Source organism: Amblyomma americanum, chromosome 9 (genome assembly GCF_052857255.1).
Source record: "Amblyomma americanum isolate KBUSLIRL-KWMA chromosome 9, ASM5285725v1, whole genome shotgun sequence".
NCBI lineage: Eukaryota > Metazoa > Arthropoda > Arachnida > Ixodida > Ixodidae > Amblyomma > Amblyomma americanum.
Genome location: NC_135505.1, coordinates 11233829 through 11258597, shown reverse-complemented (window position 1 = coordinate 11258597; position 24769 = coordinate 11233829). Strand labels below are relative to the sequence as shown.

General features: G+C 46.1%; 1 protein-coding gene across 1 annotated transcript in view; it reads right to left on the bottom strand.

Annotated features, from left to right (window-relative positions):
- The window catches only part of LOC144104679 (PIH1 domain-containing protein 1-like), a 189167-nt gene that overhangs the window by 32568 nt on the left and 131830 nt on the right, over positions 1-24769 (bottom strand). The gene's annotated exons all lie outside the window — the stretch shown is intronic.

Genomic DNA, 24769 nt, shown 5'->3' with positions numbered 1-24769 from the left:
TGTAATGGGTGTTTCTGAAGGTGCTCTCGAACTTTGCTACTCACATTTCCTGCCTAAACTCAATATTTCCGCATTTAGAAAAAACCATCATAAATTCATAATTGCGAATTAATTGCAAATCAAAAAATTGCCTCTGATGCGCAAGCCGGTTGGTAGGTGTATGTAAGTGGTTTCCCTGGCCTCAAATATTTTATTTTTTTTTACCCCTGTCGAAAGTTAGCCTGCACACCCTGTATATGTACCGTGCGTGGGTGCCGAAACTGGTGCCACTTGGGGTCGGCATTAGTGACAAAATTGCGTCCCATCCGTTTGGCGCAGAGGGTTCGGAATGGTGGCAAACGAATCGGCATGATTCTGAGCACAAAGTTGTTTGTCGAGTTGAAGCCTGGTGTGTGTGAGGGATTTGTACCGACGACCTTTGGTCCTCGAAACCGTATTGGGGGCGACCTTCGGAGGGCCGTGGCGTGCGAACCAGTGGTCGCCGAGGGATGCGGGTGGTACCAAGCGAATCATCGTTTCGTGATGTACACTTTAATATCCGAATTTGACGAAAATATAGCTGAAAACAACTTAGCTAACGCTCTTCATTTGATTTTGCATTCGCGAATCATTAATGTTTTTGACACTTTGCACTTGCCCGAATGATTTCAGTTCGGTACAGTAGTGAGGGGAAGCGCTGGCGTTGTTTCGGCGGAGCAGACGTGCGCTCACCTCAGTTGGCACACATGTCGCGCTGTGCGAAAAGTGTCTTCGATCTCCTCTGTCTCGCATAAGCGCTGTTCTTAGCCGCAAGATTACGCATCAGCCAGGCCGACTTCTCCCCTTGTGAAACTGGACGATTTGATCAAATGTAAGCATTTATTTAAGCATCTTGCTCATCTCTCATTTCATAACCTTTATGCCCTGAGGCAATACACCGCTTGAAAAAAAAAACGACGATTTGGTTAATATTTTTTACTTATGGAATAATTTTCGTTGCTAGCCCTGAAGTCTTTTGTTTCGTGACGAAAAATTCAGTAGAAATTTATAATCCACGCTTTTAGATGTGTGGTCGTCGAAAATTGTGAGGTAATTTCTTTGAATTTTTTAGGTTTTCTTTGATTTTAGCGCCGCATTTCTTTGGCGAAAGCGAAAGCGAAGACCATAAACGAGGGAATAAACTTTAAGGTTCGTTTTCTGACCTTTCCCATTTTCTGCGATTGGCATCACTGCCCTCTCCGTAATTTCGTAACGAATGAAAATAGAATGATTCTTCTTGCTGCAAACGATTCCTGAGACATTGAAGAGTGTAATAAATCTGTCGATTTTTTTCCCTACATGTGCACGTGCAGTACTGCTATTTTTGTAAGAAACGTTTTCATGTAACTATGCATGAATAAGTACTAATCATCTGAAAAACTAATAGCGTCGTCATACAGAAAAGGGCTTTGTGAACATACTGGCATAAAAAAATTGTGCACTTTATACTCATATTTAAGACCTTGGGGCGACTTGACGATGCTGTTAATTATAATTACCCAAGAACTGCACCAGGTATAGCTAAAAATAAAACGTATTACTGAAACTAGCACAGCGGTTTCATATTTGCACCAAATTTAGTTAGATATCGCATGCATAAATAACGAAAACACTTTTCATTGCCGCGTCCCCTCTCTATCTCGCCACGTGTCTGTTAGTAGCAGGTCTGCTTCTTTCCAAACAAGCTTCGCGATCATGTAGTACCTCATGAAACATGACATATCCATGATGCGATGAAAGAGGATGTGGCTTTTAGCACACTTAAGGTACGCTATTCTAAGCACGCAAACGTGACCACGCAAGATTGACACAACTTACGAAACTTCTTTCTACTCGAATTAACTATTTACGTCGGTCATATCAAGAAACAGTTTCAAGAAAATATTATATGCCATAAAACGCGCCATTAAAACATGCTGTTCTATAAACAAAAGAATGCATTCCTTGGGGGCGAGTGAACCTGCCGGCACCCCATGCACACCGGCTCACGGTGATGAAGACGTGTGATGCTAAATATGTGCTTTTTTTTCCTTGTGCAGTTATAGGCGTCCTATGCTGATGTTCAGGTGAATGAACGCAGTAACTTACATGCTATTAAGTACATTGAGTGGCAGGACCGACCGACTCCCAGACTTCGCGTTTTACTACCGCGGCCCATTCCCTATTAGCCAGTTTCTTAATGCGAAAGTAACACGATGGTTTGGGCTAGTTGGTTGCTATTCATAATAGAGACAAGTTTCGCAGCATGAATAAAACGCACACAGAAGACAAAGAACAAACAAAAAGTTGCAGCACAGTCCTGTCTTGTTTGTTCCTTGCCTTCTGTGTGCGTTTTATTCATGCTGCGAAACCTGTCTCCATTATTAATGCGAAAGACGCGGGTTCGATCCCGGCCGCGGTGGTGGAATTTCGATGGAGGCGAAATTCTAGAGGCCCGTGTACAGTGCGACTTCAGTGCACGCTAAATAACCCCAGGTGGTCGAAATTTCCGGAGCCCTTTACTACGGCGTCCCTCATAGCCTAAGTCGCTTTGGGACGTTAAACCCTCAGAAATCGAAACCAGTTTCGTAATGCGGTATTTACCTGCGAGAAACCTATTGAGGCTAATTTAAATTTCCTTTTATGCTACTACGCGGGTCCAACTGTGACGCAGCTGGTCAATACACGCTGCTTCCGTAGTGCGCAGACATGATGCAGCCACCGGTAGCTGCTGCCGCTACGCTAGGCACGGGCAGGCAGAACCTGTTTTGCCTACCGTGCGAAAGTCGCTGCTGACATCAGCACCACCACATTTTAGTGACGCCGCGGTGTGAAGGAGGTGTATGGACCTCCTTCACCCCGCGACGTCACGAAGATGCGGTGGCGCTGATGTTAGCAGCGACTTTCGCATGGTAGGCAAAACAGGTTCCGCTTGCCAGTGCCTACCGCAGCTGCCGCAGTTACCGGCGGCTGCTTCAAGCCTGTGCACTGCAGAAGCAGCGTGTATTGACCAGCTGCGTCACTGCTGGATCCGCGTAGTAGCATAAAAATATTAAATTAGCCTCGATAGGTTTCTCGCGCACAAATGCCGCATTCGGAAACTGGCTAACAGGCATTGGGCCACGGTAGTAAAGCGCGAAGTCTGGGAGTCGATAGGCACTGCCACTCAATGCACTTAATAGCATGCAAGTTACTGCGTTCATTCACCTGAACTTCAGGATAGTAGGCTGATAATTTCTCAAGTAAAAAAAAAAAGACATGTAGCTGCACACGTACTTATCACCTTGAGCCGGAGTGCACGGGGCGCGGACAGGTTCACTCGCCCCCAAGGAATGCGTTTTTTTTGTTAATAGTACACCATGTTTAAATGGCGCGTTTTGTGACATTTAATATTTACTTGAAACTGTTTCTTGATATGACGACGTAATTATTTCATTCGAGCAGAAACAAGTCTGGTACGTTGTGTCAATCTTGCGCGGTCGCGTTGGTGTGCTTAGAATAGCGTACCTTAAGTGTGCTAAACGCCATATGCTTTTTCATTGCATCATGCATGTGTCATGTTTCATGAGGTAATACATGATCGCGAAGCTTGTTTGGAAAGAAGCAGCCGCAGGCGTGCTACTAACAGACACGTGGCGAGATTGAGAGGGGACGCGGCATGAAAAGTGTTTTCGTTATTCATGCATGCGATATGTAACTAAACTTGGTGCAAATATGAAATTCCTACGCTAGTTTCAGTCATTCCTTTTATTTATAGCTATACCTGGTGGAGTTCTGGGTAATTATAATTAACACCGTCGTCAAGTCCCCCCAAGCTAGGTCTCAAATAATTGAGTAGATAGTGCGCAGTTTTTTTATGCCAGCATGTGCATAAAGCCCTGTTCTGTATGATGACGCGATTAGTTCTTTTTCTATATGATCAGTACTTATGCATGCATAGTTACATGAAAACGTTTCTTACAAAAAATAACTAACACAATACTGCACGTGTAGGGAAAAAAATCGAGATTTATTATGCTCCTCAACGTCTCAGGAATAGTTTGCGACAAATGGAATCATTTGATTTTCATGCGAATTACGAAGGTGAGTGATCCAGTCGCAGAAAATGCGAGAGGTCAGAAAACGAACCTTAAAGTTTATTCCCTCGTTTATGCATCTTCGCTTTCGCTTTGGTCAAAGAAATGCGGCACTGAAATCAAAGAAATTACCTCAAAATTTTTGACGACCACACTTCTAAAAAGTGTCATTTATAAATTTGTACTCAATACTTTGCTATAATTTTTCGTCACGAAACTAGACTTCAGGGCTAGGAAAGAGAATAATTCTAGAAATCAAAAATTTTCATCAAATTGACCAGCTTAACAAGAGGACAAGTCGGCCTGGCTGGTGCGTGGTCATGCGGCTAATAACAGCGCTAAGCGAGACAGGAGATCGGGGACACGACGCTGTCCCCACTTTTCGCGCAGCGCGACACGTGCGTATGTCAGCAGACGGTGAGCGCATGTCTGCTCCGACGAAACAACGCCAGCACTTCCCCTCACTACTGTCCCGAAGTAAAATCATTCCGGTTAGTGCAGAGTGTCAAAACTTGTTTTATTCAATGATTAGCGCATAAATAAACGGCAGGAACGCTTTCTACATGTTTACTACTAACCATATATACAATACCGAGTGGCAAACTATTTCTCTTTATAGGCCGCACGTGGACAACGCGAGCTCGTGTACTTCGACAAATTACTAAGATGGAAGCATCGACCATTGCTATGATTCGCAGAAACTGGAAACGCGCCTACAAGCCTTGAAAACCCGCGCTCAACATCTATCCTCCTGCATGTTTGTAAACAAACGAGATGGCGCTGCAGTCGCTAGCGAGCTTGTGGTAGGCAAAAGGTGGGGGAGTGGCAACATGCAGGAGGTATGGACCTCCTGCAGTCCCCACTTTTCGCACAGCACAACACCTACGTATGTCAGCAGACGGTGAGCGCACGTCTGCTCCGCCGAAAGATCGCCAGCACATCCTCTCACTACTGTCCCGAAGCAAAATCATTCTGGCTAGAGCAGAGTGCCAAAAACTTCCTATTTTATTCAATGCCTAGCGTAGAAATCAACGGCAGAAACGCTTTCTGTTTACTACTAACCATATATGCAATACACAGTGGCGAACTATTTCTCTGAATACGCCGCACGTGGCCAACGCGAGCTCGTGTACTTCAAGAAATTACTAAGCTGTAAACATCAACCATTGCTGTGATTCTCAGAAACTGAAAACGCGCCTGCAAACCCGCGCTCAACATCTTTCCGCGACGACACTCCTTGGCCTTTTGCCTACCACGAGCCCGCTAGCGACTGCAGCGCCACCTCGTTTGTTTACAAACATGCAGGAGGGCTATAGAAACAGGCGAGCGCTCGGTTTCGGCGGTGGAGGCAGAGTGATGTCATAGCTGTCATGTGGTTTCTGCTCTGTTCAAGGTCAAACTCGCGCACACGGCGAAGAAGCTACGGAGGGGAGTAGTAAAGTTTTCGCTAAAAAAAAAAGGAGACAGGAAACGTGCTGTTAAACGGCTATAGTGAAAGCCAAGACGAATACAACGAAAATTAACACGGAGCCCTCCACTACGGCACCTCTTCTTCCTTTCTTCTTTCACTCCCTCCTTTATCCCTTCCCTTACGGCGCGGTTCAGGTGTCCAACGATATATGAGACAAATACTGCGCCATTTCCTTTCCCCCCAAAAAACCAATTATTATTAACACGGCGAAGTGACGCGGCAAAAAATGTAGACACTCTCTGAAGGCGTGCATCACTATGCGTAGAAGTGTTCTGCTTGAGCAAAAGTGACGGTCAAGCGCGTTTACATCGTCATCTGCAAGATTTTTAAACTACAGGGTCCCAGTAACAAGCGATCTACTCCCTGCTGCAGCTGAATACCATCTCAGCGCTGCGTCTGCTGCGATTAGCACTGCACCCGTCGAAACTCCGTTAGTGACGCCTCTGTTGCCTTTAGCTCAACGCAATAAATGACACGGCGGATAGCTGCTGCAACCAGGTATATATAATGCCGATCAAGATGCAAATAAAGTGGGCTTTCGTGCAGATGACGCCACGGACTGCAGCCAAGATGGCGCTTTGCTACTTCCGGTAAACACGCGCATGCGCAGTGAGCTTTGTGAAATCGGCCTGTTGGCGGTTCATTATGAAACTTGGCACCGGCGTAAGTAAAAGACAAAGACACAGAAGAGGCACACGGGACCATCGAATTATCCGTGTGCCTCTTCAGTGCGTTTGTCTTTTACTTACGCTGGTGCCAAGTTTAAAAATATATCAGCGATTTGCTAATGACATTGCCTTGCTGTCACTCATAGGATGAATTTAAAGCACGGTGAATGATACAGGAAAATCGGAATTAATATGCAGAAAACCAAAGTAATGTTCAAAAGACTCGGAAGGGAACAGCAGTTTACGATTTGTAGCAAGACGCTGGAATGTGGTACGGGAATGCGTCTACTTAGGGCAGATAGTGAGCGCAGATCCGGATCACGAGGGTGGCATAACTAGAAGCATTAGAAATGGGGTGGACCGCATTTGGCACGTTCTTCTTCTTATTATTATTATTAATTGGTTTGTGGGGAAAGGAAATGGCGCAGTATCTGTCTCACATATTGTTGGACACCCGAACCGCGCGCGCAGTAAGGGAAGGGATAGAGGAGGGAGTGAAAGAGGAAAGGAAGAAAGAGGTGCCCGTAGTGGAGGGCTCCGGAATAATTTCGACCACCTGGGTATCATTAACGTGCACTGACATCGCACAGCACACAGGCGCCTTAGCGTTTTGCCTCCATAAAAACGCAGCCGCCGCGGCCGGGTTCGAACCCGGGAACTCCGGACCAGTAGCCGAGCGCCCTAACCAGTGAGCCACCGCGTCGGGTTTTGGCACGTTCTCTCGAATCATGAATGGCAGTTTGCCAACATCCCTCAAGAGAAAAGTATACAACAGCTGTATGATGCCGGTACTCACCTACGGGGCAGAAATGTGGAGGCTAACGAAAATGGTTCAGCTTATAAGTTGGGGTCCACGCAGCGAACCACGAAAAGGAAAATGATAGGTGCAAGGTTTAGAGGCAGGAAGAGGGCAGCGTGGATCAGGGAACAAACGCCAGTGAATGACATGCTAGTCGAAGTCGAGAAGTATTGCGAGGGGCAAGGTATGCAAGATACCAAGGCAAGGCAAGCGTAACAGAGGGCGGCGATAAGATAAAGAAGGTGGCCGCAGCTGGCACAGGACAGGGCTAATTATGAGGGGACATGGGAGAGGCGTTTGTCCCACAGTTACATATTCTTCCGCTGTTATACCCTCCTCCTTCCTCGGCAGTGCTTACCATGGCAACGCACCTGCCCGTTACGGCGCCGACCACTACGATGCGAAAAACCGGAAAGAGGTTTTTAACAGCTATTGCTGTACAACAGTTGAGGCGTCAAGATACTGAACGGCCTCTTCTGCGACACAAGTGCCCGCCAGAATTAAGCCATATGGACGACTACCCCTTTTGGGGCACACACAATGCTAACGCACGGCCGCACTCAGCATGTCTTTACGTGCGCCGACCTCTGGGCCAATTAGGGGGCTCGTTAATACCGCGCGCAAGTGGAGCAATGGCGAACCCTGAGGGGCCCTTCGTCGAGAGCACTGCAGCTGCTTTGCACCCTTTGACGTTGGATTTGTGCATTGATTTATACGATACCGCGGGCCATGTGCGGTCCAAGCAGGAGGGGCATGCAAAGATCATCACAGCATAATTAGAACAGCAGCCGCAAGCAAAACAAAGAAAAAATAGATTAATAAAGTTCACATAACAAAACAAGGAAAAGAAGCAATCGCTCCAGAAATGAAAAAAAAATGCTCAAAACAAATTAAGGGAAGAATATATGTAGCACTGAACCATCAATACAGCTTGAGCGATATAAAAAAGCAGTAACTCAAAAATAAAACTGGGTAATAATAATTCACACGAGGACAGAGATGTCAATTAGTGGAATCAATACTAGTTAGTAGCGACTGAGATAAATTGTTCCAAACTGTTATCGTGCACAGGGAAAAACCAAGAATATTTAAAAAAGTTAGTTCTGGATTAATAGAAGGTCAGCGTGACAAAGCTCGGGAGTGAAACCAGAGAAGGTTATTGTTAAGAAGAAAGAGAAATTTTAGTCGCTGTATATTTATTCTCATTTCCAGCGTCCATGTTTTATTAGCGCTGTCAAGGAATCAGTTGTAAACCTGACTGCTCCATACTAGTGCGTAAATGTTGCTTTTGGTATGAGGGTCCCATACTATGCACGCGTATTCAAGTTTTGTCTCATTAATGATGCGTAGGCTAAACGTTTAGTTTCGAAGGGAGCTGGTTTTAGATTATGGCATGGAAGACAGAGTCTACGAAAGGCTGAGTTACATACGTTAGTAACTTGAATGTTCCTGTTTAAGGTTTCTGTTAGCATGACGCCAAGGCTATTTGTATCGCCTCATATAGTTAATGGTTCAGACCAGAGGGTGCGAGGAAAGGATAGATTTTTTTTTATTTCTTAGTTACATTCATACACACTGTTTTGTTAGAATTCAGTTCTATATTCCATTGACAGCAGAAGGAAAGAATATTTTGATGGTTATAGTTGACGGTGACCTGATCAACGCGACCGGTAATTTCACTGGACAGTACACAATCATCAGTAAACAGCCTGACTTGCACAGGATCAGTAATTACGCTGACAATCTGCTTTCGGTAAGTGAGGTGAACAGAAACCAAATTTATAATGAAAAGAGGAGGGTTAATCCTTCCAAGTTGTTCGATCAGCAGTGTTTATGATGAATAAGAGGGCGGAAACGTTACGATTACACAGAAAGAAGACCACAGGACAGGCACCATTTTCACTAGTTTATAGGGAAGGAAACAATCTCTTAAATACGGAAAGATAGCAAAGGCACCAACAAAAACAAACAGTTAACAAATCAAGGCCACAACAGAAGAGAGGAACCTGCGCAGATGGCCTACTCCACTTTTAGATAGAGAAAGCGAAGGCTTGCAATTTCCACACGAGGAGATCAATACAGCTGTAGCCTTCTTTTTTCGTGAACCTGCTGACGGAAACGGGCAATCACTTGATCCGTCCCTTTATTCCCCCCAACGGGCGCCCTTCTACGGGAAGGTGATCCCCACCCAGGGAAGCGTGAGAAAATCCCGTTCTATGGGGTCGTCGGCTGGTCATTTCCAGATATAAAGACGAGCAAGGCAGCAATGTGGGCTAGTTGGTTGTACATTTGGTTTGAATAATAACGCGCTACACACTAACAAAACGACCACTGGAACAGAGGACACAGGACAAGCGCGCACTAACTAACATTTATTCTGGCACGAGGGTACATAAATACATTTCACGAACATGCTGAAACTATCAATTCATTGCCAACGGCTGTGTCGCACGCTCCTTCGTTTCTTGATTAGATGCGCCTCCTCACTTGATAACAACACCGAGGGTGAGCTTACGCACTCGTCTTCACCAAGCCTCCAATATCTCAAAGGCTTCTTTTATTTCCCTTTCTTTCTTTTCCTTTGCCCGAGCTAAAATTGTTGTCTGATCAAAGTACGGTGAACATTTGTGATTTGCGCAATGGGGTACGAGGTTTCCAGGATTCGTTATTTTTCCTAAGTTATTACTGTGCTCTTTCAACCTGGTGTTTAGACATCTGCCTGATTGATCTATGCAGCTCATGCCGCATGACAAGGGAGTTTTGTAGACTATACCTGTGGCGCATTCTACGAACTTTTTTTGGTGTGCAATACCACAAGTGTTAGCTATTTTTTTCTTCCAGTTATTCATTTCATGACAAAGGCTCACTAATTTCCTGGGTGTGGTAAACACCAGGGGAACATCATATCTGTCTGCTAATTTCTTCAAGCCGTGCGAAACATTATTTACATAAGGAATGACAACAACACCAGCACCCTGCTCTGCATGCTTTTTCTGCGGTATTTTTCTATCCAGTAGCTTTTGTAGATTCTTTTCAGCCACATACGTTATTAGCGCATCAGGGTACCCACTCATCCTTACCCTATCAATTTGCCTCTTGATGCTACGCTCTACCTGATGAGAATACGATTTCTTAAGACACTGCGCCAAACTGTCTTGCTAAACTCCTTTTCACCAATTTAGAGTGCGCGAAATAATAACTTAATAAGGTTTTTCCCGTTTTCGTCAGGTACGTTTAACACGAGTGCTTGCCACCTTACTCAAAAAGTTGACATACCAACTCGGCACAACAATACTCTTGGCCTGGTTTTTGCTTCTAAGCCCGAATCTATCCAGCCGGTATCATGCATTGCCGGCTTGAGCGATCATTGCACCCTACTGTTCAACCTATCTGTGCCCGTCGCTACTCGTCTACCATCAGTCAAGTATATTCGGGACTATAACAAGGCCAACATAGCAAGTATTACCTCAGAGTTAGACAACTTCCTCAATAATTTCCGTATGTGCTCCGCAGCAAGATCAGTTAATGATAACTGGCTGTTATTCATATGAAAATTATGATCACTAATCGATATACACGTACCCCTTGTATGCATTCGAGGCGACGCAAGCAGACCGTGGTTTTCAAATGCACTCAGAAAACTTTCAAGGAAAAAGAAACGCCCCTTCCGTGTAGCAAAGCACTCGGGCAGTCCATAACAGTATGAAAGGTATTTCTCGCGTCTTCGCAAATACGCGAAACTTCTACGACCATGAAAAGAGAATTTTTGTCATCGAGATCTGTCTCGCTTCAACCCCCAAAAATTCTGGAAACTTCTAACAACAGGTGACAGGTCATCACGTATATAATCTCAATAGCTGGTAATGGTTCTGAGGTTCTATCAGACCAATGCAGCGTGGTAATGAATGAACTCACACTTTTCCTCTGTTTTTGCCCAATGAACCTTCCTTAAATATCCCTCCCTTACAAAGGCTTCCATTTTCTTAGTTGGCCGCCTGTTACTCTCACTGCCAATGGTATTGCAAACCGGTCCGATGCTTCTAACTACCGGCCGATTTCTTTAACATGCATTGCCTGCAAGCTACTAGAGCACATTATATATTCTCACAGGTGGCCTCTCATCTGCATTACAGGTACTGCTTCCTTTTCCCCAATAAGCACGGTTTCAGGTCGGGTTATTCATGCGAAACCCAACTTTTTCATCTCGCTACCGATCTCGACCTAAATTTAGATTCGTCATTTCAGACTGATTTCATATACCTGGACTTCTCGAACGCTTTTGATCGTGTCCCCATGAGCGCCTTCTAGCCAAACTTTCGTGCTTAAGCCTCGGTCCTCCGGTTTAACATGGGTGCGTTGTTTTCTAACTGTTCGTAGTCAATACACTATTATCGATAATGATCAGTCGCCTGCAACTGAAGTTTTGTCCGGCGTCCCACAGGGCTCGGTGCTCGGGTCACTTCCATTTTTAATCTTCACAAATGATCTTCCGGCACGAATTTCATCGAACATTCGTTTTTTTGGCAGACAACTGCGTCTTATACCGTCGCAAAACCACGAAAAAAAGACCAGCTAATTCTTCATAATGACTTAATCAGAATTGAAGAGTGGTGTTACACATGGCTAATGAGCGTAATCGTTTCCAAGTGTAAATACATATAGGTAACACGCAAGCGCAATTAAGTCAACTACGCGTATTCATTAAACTCAGCCACCCTTTCCCAAGTCGTTTCATATCGGTATGTCGGAATTCATATCACCAACAACATCACGTGGTCCGAGCACATTCCGAAGCTGGCAGCTGATGCTTCGAAATCACTCGGGTTTATCAGACGGCACCTCGGTTCTTCCCCACCCTCTGTCCGAAAACTAGCCTGCCATACTTTCGTGCGCGCTAAACTATATAATATGCCTCCCCTATTTGGAGCCCACATCAAGCTTACTTAATTGACACCCTAGAAGCTATTGAAAACCTTGCAGCCCGCTTTATTTCATCCGACTATCACACCCACTCTAGCGTTACAAATATAATACCTCTCCATATAGAGCCCCTGGTGCACAGGCAGAAATTTGCCCGTTTGTCATTATTCCGCAAAGTATGTACCACTGCTTTCGTTAACTTCGGGACACCACTCTGCTTCCGCCCCTCAGAACATCGCGCCGTCTCTGCAACCTCATATGCGCATTAATCTACGTGCGCACGGCTCCGCTAACGCATTTAACGAGTCATTTCTGCCTGCTGCCATTGAAGAATGGAATTCATTACCCGAATGCATTGTCATCGAACGCGATCCATGTAAGTTCCGCCAATTGCTGCTGTCATACTTAAAAACCTGATGTTTATTATTCTTCCCATTGCGTTTTATCCTTACTGCCGTTCTATAGTATTGTGCATTTTTATCGAGAAAACTTTCAAAAATTTTCCTGCCTCAACAGCTGACTCGTTTGCGGTGAAACTGCACACAGAGCTTGCGTATTGTGGTAACTTTTGTATCGCAGCAAGTCGACAACGGTACTTGCTTAGTTGAGCGGTGCGTGATGCAAAAACATAATTGCCTGCGTCGAGATCGGCGAACCGAAACCCGCAAACGCCGTTTTTTCGCTGAAGGGCGGCAGTACCGTTGTCAACTTGCTACGATACAAAAGTTACCATAATACGCAAGCTCTGTGTGCAGGTTCACCCCAAACGAGCCAGCGGTTGAAGTTGGAAAATTTTTGAAAGTCTTCACGATAAAATGCACAATGCTGTATGTTTGGCCACCCTCTCTGATGGCCATGTTGAGAAACAGCGCGAAGGACGGGACATAAGAAACACGACAGGACGGCCGCTGACTATCAAACGACGTTTTCATTTCAGAAGGCAGGAATATATAGGCATTGGACGCTGACAAAAGCGATAGAGAAAGACAATCATGACTGGCGCAACTCTTCATACGAAGGCGAGAGGGAAGGCACGCGCTCCGCTCGGCTGCTAACGAGATCCGGGGGGTTGAAGGAGCAACAACGAGAGCATAAACGAGAAAAAATCAGGAAGGGACAACAAAAAAGGTTTGTAAACATCGACAACAAGAACCGTGCGGCTTAGCGCGTGTCAATGGAATGGTTGTTGAGTAATGCAATTTCCTTAGGGAACAGGGTGAGGGATGGAGTGCTGACACAGGCTTGGTTTTTTTACGTAGATGATGAAGGCTTCTCAAATTTCGCGTGCGAACTGGCCCTGATATTTCTTTAAGATGCGTGTTCAGTTAAGCAGTGGATAACAGTCTTCGCAATTGGAGCAGTGAATACCAACGTTACAACCTGTTGCCGATCCGAGAAAACGGCGGTGCTCGCGCAGGCTGTCATTAACGCACCTTCTCCCTTTTTCATCCCCCCCCCCCCCCCTCCTTCGGGCATGCTCCTTGGCCAGAGATATTAAGGCGAAAGCCTTTAATGGCTCATACTTGCGGCCATGACCTTGTACGGTCCCACGTCATGTCCGGTCTCAAGTCGTCACACCGGTCGATGACTAAATTAACTCGGTAAGAAAAAAAATCCTGTGTGCACGGCGGGATTTCAACCACCATCCTTCCGTTCCGCAGCCGAGCGTGCTAACGACTACGCTACTTCCTGCCAACGCGTATGTAGCTCTCTTTATAGTGGCACGGGCAGGGACACCTTATTTTTCGTTCTTTCTATAGTCCCACATTAATTTTTGTCTACCGTAAGGACGCTGGACAGTGTTTGCGGAAAGGCGTCGAATCAGACGGATGCCTCCCAAACGCCCTCCAGTGTCTTCAGCATTTAAGATTCACAAACAACTGTGTACTTGATCAACATCTTAGCCACACATCAGTAACACAAGCAGCAACACCGCGCTAAAGGCTTTCGCCCCACCGCAATTTAGGTCAACAAAGTGCCCCCCTGAGCTTCGATTTATTTATTTTACTCTCAGCATACAGAGTACTTTACAGAGGGGAACGGCAATTCACAGCAATATAGAAGATAAAAAAAAAGGTAAGGGGGCCAAGTACTGATCATTGAGGAAACCCAGAACCAAGTGGTAGAGTAGAGGAATCAGCGTTATTAATGCTGACAACACGAGAAGAAGGAAATCCACGGAACCAGTTAAGAACCGCAGGGTTAATGTTAAGCACACTAAGTTTATGTAACAGCAGTGAGTTATTAACTTTATCGAATGCTTTATCAAAGTCAAGAAATATTCAGTCAGATGAAAAAGCGGCGTCCAAATAAAAGTGCAAGTCGTAAGTGAAGCAAATTAGTTGAATGTCACAAGAGAGAAACTTCCGGAAGATATATGCTCTGCTCGAGAGAAGAAATTTTTATCCTCCAGAAATTAACATGTTGCGTAGATGTATGTAACATTATTCTGCATGCTATTGATCTCAAAGATATGGGTAATATGAATTCTGTTTATCTCCGGTTTTATGTACTGTATGCACAGCACTGTATGCACTTTATGCACAGCAGTCTTCCAGTCTTCAGTAGTACACCATGATGATACGACTGTGAGAATATGCATTTCGTGATGATAGAACTGCACTCTTTAGCATTACGCATAAATCTGCCGCTTATATCATCAATTCCGCTAGAAGACGTTAGTTTAAAATCGACAATTGGTATGATGCCTTGCAAGCCGAACATGGTAGGATACATCGCGAAATGGTCGCACAGATGGAGATCGGGACGTTTGATAACATTGGATGAAGAAGGAAACGACTTAACGAAAGTATAATTTAGTGCAGTAGCACCGAGGCGGTCGACAGCAGGTTAACCGGTGGGTGCCATAACTGTAGCACAGTAATCATAGCGCGGGAAGAACTCAGGACAAAGACGAGACGGGACATAGCGCTTGTCCCGTCTCGTCTTTGTCCTGCGTTCTTCCCGCGATACGATTACTGTGTTACAATGAATTTTAACACAGTATACTGAGGGGCCAGTTGGTCAGACATATTATAAAAAAAAAGGTAGCAAATGGACGGGACGAAGAAGGGAGAAGACGATTGCCTTCGCCCTTTTTCGTCCCGTCCATATGCTACATTTTTGGTTATAATTGGAGTGACACGGATAATTGAGCTAGTTGGTACATCATTTTAACACTTTCAAAAACGCTGCGACGGGACACCAGGAGAAAGAAAGAAAACGAAGGACAAGCGCTGCTATTAACTGAAGTTTATTGGAAAAAACACACAAGGTTAAATAGCTCACACAAGCCAGCCAGCAGCGCATGCGCCTACCCCCAATGACGAAACGACAGGGGGCAGGCGCATGCGCTGCTGGCTGGCTTGTGTGAGCTATTTAACCTTGTGTGTTTTTTCCAATAAACTTCAGTTGATAGTATGTATGTGTATATATATATATATATTATGAAGGGAGCCAACAGTCACCGAAACCAAGGTGCATAGGGGAACGTTAATTTTTTTTTTAATGTGTTATGCTTATCAGTGGGATAATAATACTTAGATTAATAAATCGCTTAAAGAAAATTACTTATAAAGCAGCAGAAAAAACAACCATGCCGCCGGTGGGATCCGAACCCACGACCTCCGAATATCGCGTCCGGTGCTCTTACCAACTGAGCTACGGCGACGGCTGTCCAATCTGCTGCTCTCGTGGGTATTTATGTTTACTGGGTGTAAGCGAGCCTTGAGAGTGTTCACCAGCGCCACCCTCGACCATAGCGGCGGACGTAGCACGTATATATATATATATATATATATATATATATATATATATATATATATATATATATATATATATATATATATATATATATATATATATGCTCATGCAATAAATCCCCAGTCGCAAGTTAGCGCTTGCCCGCGTCTTCCTGTTCGTCGTGTCTTCTGTGCGCTAACATTCCTTTTGAGTGTGAACACCAGCATACGCAGACTTATTCTCTTCGGAGGTCAGCTCGACTAAGGTCACGCAGTATTCCACACACGGGTCAATCAGTTTATCTTCAGCTGCGGGATCAAATGCATCAGCTGACGTATTGTTTGCGTTGCAACAACATACCTTAGCTCTCAAGAGGCGCCAAGTTTCTTAACTACCTCCACGATCCTCGTGTGGACATATGACCACGCGCCTCACTATTATTCGTCGGTAAAAAGCGCCTTCATCAATGCTCATCTGTTCCTGCGCAAAGGCTGGCTGTTTTTTTTTTCATTTCCTTCGATTATATATGAAGGGCTTTCCCAAACGCGGGAACTGGCACCTTTCAGTACAGGGCAAAGGCAGAGGCTGCATGTAACGAATGAAGAGCCTCAAAAACACTTTAAAGCCTATACAATTGTAGCTAAGCGGTCACAGACAACTTCGCGGCAAGAACATCAGCTTCAAAAACAAATTTTGCTACTCCACTATAGATATGGCTCCTCGCTTTCCTTCCCTTGTGTGCTCATTTAAATACGGCGTCAACACAATGCTGAAGTTTTAACGAAATCAGCGGCGCCGACGGTGCAACTTGAAGAAATTTTAGCTTAATTAAATCCTTGCGGCCGGGCTAGTTTAAGCCCTTGAAAAATAGTTTACATTAGCTTAACACCAAAGTGGTAAAGGAATACGTCTACTTAGGACAGGTATATGACCACAGATCCGGATCATGAGAGAAATAGTTAGAAGTATAAGAATGGTGCGCAGCGCATTTGGCCGTTTCTCTCAGATCATGAATAGCAGATTACCAATATTCCTCATGAGAAAAGTGTACAACAGCTGTATCTTACCGGTACTCACCTACGGGGAGAAACGTGGAGGATTAATTGAGGACAACGAAGGGAGCTATGCAAAAAAAATGATTAAGGGACAGAAAGAGGCCGGAGTGGCTGAGGGAACAAACGCGGGTTGGTGACATCCTAGTCGAAATCAATAGGAAGAAATGGGCTTGGGCAGGGCATGTACTGCGAAGTCAAGGTAACCGCTGGTCCTTAAGGGTAACGGAGTGGATTCCAAGAGAAGGCAAGCGTAGCAGGGGGCGGCAGAGGGTTATGCACAGGACAGGGTTAATAGGAAATGTATGGGAGAGGCCTTGTCCTGCAGTGGACGCAGTTAGGCTGATGATGATGATAAGATAGGCTCTAAAGATTCCAGAAACCGTGGAGAAATTAACTCAGCAACTCACAGTATTATCGCGTTCAATCAAGGTATCAAAAATCCATGTACCTTGTATCGGCATCGAAAATAAAGTTTTTCAGTGTATCGAAGACGCCGTTTCGTGCCCATCCTTGAGCGCATTTTGCAAGACACGCAAACAACACGGATATGAACCGGACACCGCAGGGTCCCAGCCGCGATGAAAACAATGCGCGCAGCAGAGGAGTGACGCCACCGCGTGCAACAATGAGCCACGCGGCTGGAATACGGCTCCAGACACGCAGCGAAGCGAATGCGCCTGTCGCCGTCACCTGACCGGCGAAAACGAGGCCCTGCTTATTGACGGCGAAGAATGAACAGCGAAAGGCCACCCGCCGCCAATTGGCCGTGACTATACAAAGGTCATAATGCACAGTCCCGTCATGCAGCACTGCCGAAAGCTCAACTCGAGGGCATTCGCATACCACACATTAGAGACCTGCGACACAAGTCTCCTCCGTCAGTGACAGTGCATGCACACGCGCAGGTAACGCCACGTCAGGGTGATGTGCACTATAGAGGTAAGGGGTGGCCTCTATTACCACCCCGACGTTTTTGCCAGTCTGCCTACAACAGCTCGAGAAATGGTCCAGAAGCTACAACAGACGCCCTTTCTCAAAGCACAGCCCGCACAAAACAGGCCTAGACAGTTTTGCGTCCTCATACTCCTGACAAGGTGCTCTGGGCGATCCCCGAGAGAGACGACGCACACCATGTGATGGCGAAAGCACCCACCTGTGCATGCGGACGCTCTCGCAAAAACGGGGCTTCGCTCATCTATAGACAGGCTAGGAAAGTGCGCAACTCTTCAAACAAACAGTTAAGGTGCGGCCGTACCCGCCGCGGTGGCTCAGTGGTTAAGACTTACTGAGTCGGAGTACCCAGCTTCGAACCATGGAGACCGCGGCGGCCGCGTTTCCATGGAAGCGAAACGCAAAATGCGTCCGTGTGCTGAGCGATGGCAGTGCACGTTGAAGATCCCCAGGTGGTCGAAATTATTCCGGAGGCCTCCACTACGGCACCTCTTTCTTCTTTCACTCCTCCTTTATCCCTTCCCTTACGGCGTAAATCGGGTGTTCACCGAGATGTGTGAAACAGTTACCCCCTGACATGGTTCACGCAAAAAGCGTACAGGCGCTATAAGACAGACAACACGCACACAAGACATAGCACTGCGTCATTTCCTTTCCTCAAAACCAACACAAGACATAGCACTGCGTCATTTCCTTTCCTCAAAACCATTTTTTTTTTCAAGGTGCGGCCGTCGGCTCCAGTGATTTTCGTTCAATCATTGCTCACAATCTGTGCATCTGTGACGTCACGGCAGCGTTTGTTTTGTCACGCAACATAGAAGATCGCCACTCAATGACAGTACTAGAAAAGGCGGCCCTTCAAACAACTTATCATAGCACTGTTCTCCGCCAATGGTTGGGTTTTCAGCTGCGTCCAAACCAAGGAAAACAAACGTCACAAGTACTATGCTTACACAGTAATAATAATAATAATAATAATAATAATAATAATAATAATAATAATAATAATAATAATAATAATAATTGGTTTTTGGGGAAAGGAAATGGCGCAGTATCTGTCTCATATATCGTTGGACACCTGAACCGCGCCGTAAGGGAAGGGACAAGGGAGGGAGTGAAAGAAGAAGGGGGTGCCGTAGTGGAGGGCTCCGGAATAATTTCGACCACCTGGGGATCTTTAACGTGCACTGACATCGCACAGCACACGGGCGCCTTAACGTTTTTCCTCCATAAAAACGCAGCCGCCGCGGTCGGGTTCGAACCCGGGAACTCCGGATTAGTAGTCGAGCGCCCTAACCACTGAGCCACCGCGGCGGGTGCTTATACAGCACGGATCCATTTTCCTGTGTGAGAGAGGAGCGCACTCTTGTGGCGGTTCTCAGCCAAAGCAGTGCTGTGCGTTTAAATGTGCGTTGAAAGCACACTGGGGCACTTATTCTGAGCGTTTCCCTGCGCACTGTTATCAGCGAAAGGCAGAACCTAGTGGCGGTGGGTTGAGCCTCGTTCAAGCACTGACCGGCACGGGCTCTGGATAGTTTATGGATACGCTACGCTTAGCGGGACGGCTGCATTGTTCTGGCACATTCCAGCCCACAGTAAGGGAGGAACGGCGGCATCGAACGAAGCCTAGACTATTTAGTTTGGTTCCGCGAAATGAGAAATTTGTTCTAAGTGCTTAGCTTAACTTATTATTTTTGAATTGCATTTTCAAACTCGCGGATCACTGCGAGTCGTCGCACCACTCCCGGAGCAGTAGTGCTGCAGTTATAAGCGATGCGCCCTGCGGTGGCATTTGCTGCCACTGGTGGGGCGACCCAATCATTAACTGAACACCAACGGTGGGCAGGTAGTGATGACGTTATAAGGTCAGGCGGTGGGCATCCAGCTCTTCAAGGTCGCGGAGAGACCGGATAGATATCGGCGAGTGGAGGCTCTGGTGGCCAAAAAAAGAAATCCGCGAGCCGTGTGGGAACACTAGTAGAGCCCAGAGAGCATATGTGTTTCGAGAGCAAGCGACGCAGGTACACGCCCGACACCTGGCCCGACACGTCGCTTTCTTCTTCTGCACGGGCCCCCGAAGCGACACCAGTCGAGCGTGCCGGCGGTGAGTCACCACCGGGGCATTTCCTCTACTTCTGCCGCCCTCGACGGGACGATGACCGAGCCCCGCTAGGTGGACGCCGGAAGCGGCCTAACGGCGTTCGATGCAGTGGAGCCACCACTGTCCGCGTTTTCCCCGGCACATGCAAATCCCTGGAAAATGCAGCGGAGACATTATGCGGACACGACACCTACGAATCGCCAGACGAGCCGGAGGTTCGCCTTCCCTTGAATGGCCGTGCATATGTCTCGACGCGCACAACAAACTTGGCGTCCAGTTATACTTTTACCCTGTCAATTCAGGCGATTCACTTGAGGCGCACTAGTTCCCCACTCAACAGTGGCGCCTGAAAAACCGCCCGTACGCACGAGCTCGTGCGTACAGGGGCTGCGTTCATGGGCTCGCCGTGTACAGCGCTTGGGATTTTTTTTATTTGCGTACAAATTGCACTCGATGGCAAGTCTTTACACGTAACGCCGAAAACTAACCTGCGATTTGCCCAGTGTGCACAGTAGCATGGAAAAACAGATCGCCAAAGGTTGAAAAAACTGAGAAAAACGTTATCGCGTTTTCCAAAGCTGAGCTTGATCAAAACTATCAAATCAGATGACACTGAACGTGCTCATAGCCTCGGATCGTTTCGTGAGGAAAAGAAACGGCTGATTATTGTAGATTTATGTAGGTTCAAAGAACTACTCCTGTCTTGCGGATATATAAGCTAAGTAATATGCAATTGGAGAGGATTTCTGTCCTGCTATCAGACGCGCACGCTCTAAACTGGTTCAATACGCATAAACCATTATAACTTCTCTAAACTGCGTTTCGACAAACTGCAACAAAATTTTTCTCTACGATAGCGGAGAAGACACCGTGACGGAAGTAGAGATGAGAAGCTCTCTTTAAAGCCTAAGTAGTTGTGTGCCAGTGCAAAGTGTGACTCTTTTAGCGACGTTTCACCCAATATTCTGCAAGTTAACTGTTTGGAAACTAAGGTAGACGAATTTGCTGCTTTGCTTTCCTCTGTCAGACCGCATGTTGGTATAGGAAATGAGTCATGGCTTCATGAATCCGTTGCTGATACCCAACTCTTTCCGTGCGGCTATGATGTTTACCGGTCCGACAGAAACACACATTGTGGTGGAGTTTTTACCCTCATTAATGAACGCCTTCAGAGTAGTGAACTACCTACTTCTTTAAATCATTCCGAGTCTACTAATCCAGAATCTTTTAATGAGTTATCAAGCTTTTTAACTACCATAAATAAGGACTATATAACTGGGGAGACTTTATATACGCCTGCCATTTCCTGGAAAAATGGAAAACCTGTGTTCGCTGATTTGACTATCTTATCTCCAGATTTTTTTTTACAGAGTTTAGCACAACGAACCACCTGACTCAGGTCGTATCCAAGTGCACAAGACGAGATTGTTGTACGGAGAGCACTTTGGATTTGCATTTTGCTAACTCTTGGCCATTAATTAAAAATGTAGTTGTCATCCCTGGTTGCCATCAGTTGAATGGTTATGGCAGTGTCTTAAAATTGTCAACAAAACTTATGTCGACCGGTATACGTGCCAACTAGACTTAAGAAAACAAATAAGTGCAACCCATGGGTCACCAGAGATATTATTCACGCGAAATGCAAGTGGAAAAGATTGCGTAGAAGGAAAGCCGACTCAAACGACATACATGCATTACGTCAAAACATGAAAATGTTGCTATCCGCCGCAAAAAAGAAAGATTTTTTACATCACTCTCTTAGTGATTTTCTGAGAAATTCTGCTGAAAAATTTTGGCGCTATCTTGATAAAAGAAAGGAAGCAGTAAAGCAGGTGACGCTGGGCGCCCAACTTGTTACTGATAAATCGGACATAGCAGGCCACTTCAATAAATATTTGCAATCGTTACTCGCAAGAAACACGAGCCAAAGCGACACGCACGACGAAGCACAATCTTGTGAAACTTCTGCCGATACTATCCGCTTTACCCAGAGTGGCGTGTTTCGGCCGCTCGCACAATTCGACGAAAAGAAAGCTATCGGTCCGGATGGAATACCTACATGGTTTTTGAAAAGATATGTTGAACGATGTCCTACTTGGTAATTATATTCCGAAAATCACTCGTAGCTCATTCTCTGCTTCAAGACTGCCATTGCCATAGCCGTCATTGCCATTGTCATTGTCGGCCTGTGTCACTTCAATCTTCTGTAAGGTTATGGAACATGTTTTTGCGACACATATTGTCATTTTATTCAGATACAAATGGTCTACTTTCTGAACGTCAGCGTGGGTTCCGTCGAGGGTTTTCAACAGTGACACAGTTAACTGAGACAATGCATGGCCTTTCTTAAGCTTTAGACGACCGGGGGCAGATCGATGTTATTTGTGTAGGTTTTGAAAAAGCCTTTGATAACGTTCCTCATGGTAAATTACTCCTAAAATTGCAAAGGGCTGGCATCAAGGGAGATGTGCTGAAATGGATTGAAGAGTACTTGGCTAATCGCAAACAGGCAATATACGTGCTGACAATTGCGAGTCTGGCTGTTCGGATGTACAGTCTGGAGTGCCACAGGGTTCTGTGCTAGGGCCACTGCTGTTTCTATAGTTTACATCAAGGACGTAGTAGCTGCTGTTAGAAATTGTTAAATTAGAACTGTTTGCGGATGACTGCCTCATATGTGCATCGATCACATGTGAAGGAGATCAGTTTAACATTAGCCAAAACCTGCAGGCTTTTCCACTTTGGTGTGAGAAATGGGAAATGAAAATTAACGTCACTAAGACCACATTTACCCATATAACTACCAAAGGGAATATAATTTCTTTTACGTACAGGTCACAATTTGGTTAATGTTCAAGTATCTTGGGGTGCCAATTTCTCACTATCTAAGTTGACGCGATCATGCCGAAAATGTGTGGCACATAGAAGACTAATTATGCGAACGTATGCGCTAAGAGCGACACAAGGAGACAATACACACACGACACAAGCGCGAACTAACAACTGTTTATTCCTTGCGGAAGATGCGTTTATATACGCAACGTCAATTTTTACAAAATGCAACCTTCCGCAAGGAATAAACAGTTGTCAGTTTGCGCTTGTGTCGTGTGTGTATTGTCTTCTTGTGTCGCTCTTAGCGCATACGTTCGCATAATGATCAACCAACTGGGCCCGGTACTAGCTTTGCTGACACAGAAGACGCAAGCGGAAAGTTGGGGAGAGCAACGAAAGGCGTCAAACTTTCAGCATCCGCTCTCTCGGGTCCCACCGGGCAAAGCTCGGAACCAGCTGACACCGCGTGGTCATGGGCGGCAGTCCTCCATGGGAGCGATCATCATCGAGTTGCTCGGAGCCACGAACCCAGCAGGAAGCTTGCTGTCGCCGTTCTTAACAGGGAGTTGCTAGCTTGTGGCGAAATTCTCGCTGCTTTGTGCGGGGCTAATCACGTCTTTGACGCTAAGTACTTAATTTTGACATTCTCTGAGGGCACCAGATGCTATCAGACCAATTTTGTGGCGAAGTGATCATGTGTCGCCGCTGTCTGTGAAAACGCAAGCGTGTTGGCACCGTGCTTGTCCATTACTACAGACAATAACCTTGCCTTCTTTGGCATTATTTCAGCGGGACGGCAAAGCTGCGCTCGCCGGAGGCGACTCCGGTCGTCGCGATTTTTATCTTCCGCGTTTGTTGCCGCTAACTTCTTGGTAGCAGTCAGCAGTAAGCACGTCGAATCGAAGGTATGTTGTGTTGTCAGTTGAGAACAAGCTGCTACCTGTGTCGAGAAGGGGCAGCAAAATAGGTCTAGATGAAAGTGATGATGATATTGAATTTTATGGCGCAAGGGCATCTGCGGCCAAAGAATGCCATGGCACAAGGTATCTTTCGTTTGCTCAAGGTGGGGTCAAAGACCCATCTACCAAGCATATCCCCCTGATTAAGACGAGCACCACGCCAGCGGAAGCTTGTACTCATTGCATCACCGGTGGGTACCCGGCGGCACTGGGGATCGAACCCCGCACCCGCACCTCCCGCATGCGAGGCAGATGCACAACCACTAGCCCACCGCTGCGGTAGTCTGGAAGAGAGTGTGCAACGCGATCGCACAAAGATAAATGTGCTTTCGAAGAGATTCGGTCTTGCGCATGGACAGAGCGTTCACAGTGCATTTTCGCCGACGTAGTCGGATAAAATTTTTGCGTGATCGACCGTGTCAGTTGCCTCTTTCGGGGGCGTGAGTTTGCCTGTGCTATCGCTAAATCCAAAACGGTAACTCTTCAGAGAGAGTTGAGAAAACGGGGGTGGCAGAAGTCAGGTCGTGTACGTGGGGGCGCATACCGTGTTTACATAGGAGCTTTGATAAACGGCTTACATACTGCCGCGAATCTTTGGATTGTCTGTTCATTCTTCAAATCTGCCGCCACGCTGCTTTATCGCTTTGTTTGCGATGCAAGACGCGACCAGATTTATCTCGATTGATCGCATCCAGGCAGAGCTGATTCTACGTTGTTCCAGAACGTTCTATAGTAACTTCGCACATTTTATTTCGAAAGCTCGCTATCAGCTTTAAATTGAGACCAGCCGACAGCGGCGAGCTTTCCGTTCGAAGACCGCCGAGCACGATTTTGCTACGCCATCGACGAGTGATTCAGTCCATTGTGGGCGCAAGTAGGCCCAAATAAAGAGTTTTGTTTAGACACCGTTTTCGAAGCCTTTCTGCTCGTCAGACTGCAGTCACCACATCATGACATCTGATGGAGGTGCTGGGTAGCCTTCCATATTCCGGACGCTAAATACTTGCACGCCAAATAAGCAACGCGCATTCTAGGGACAGTCGAGTTCAATAAAGGCGTTTTCACCTTCCCGTGACATAGCCGCCGCGGTGGCTGAGTGGTTATCTACTAAGGTTATCTCATTGGTGGCTAAAATCAAGACGAGTAAAATTTTACGAGTCATGGCCAGGTGGCTTGCGCCACCGCCCGATTTAAAGTGT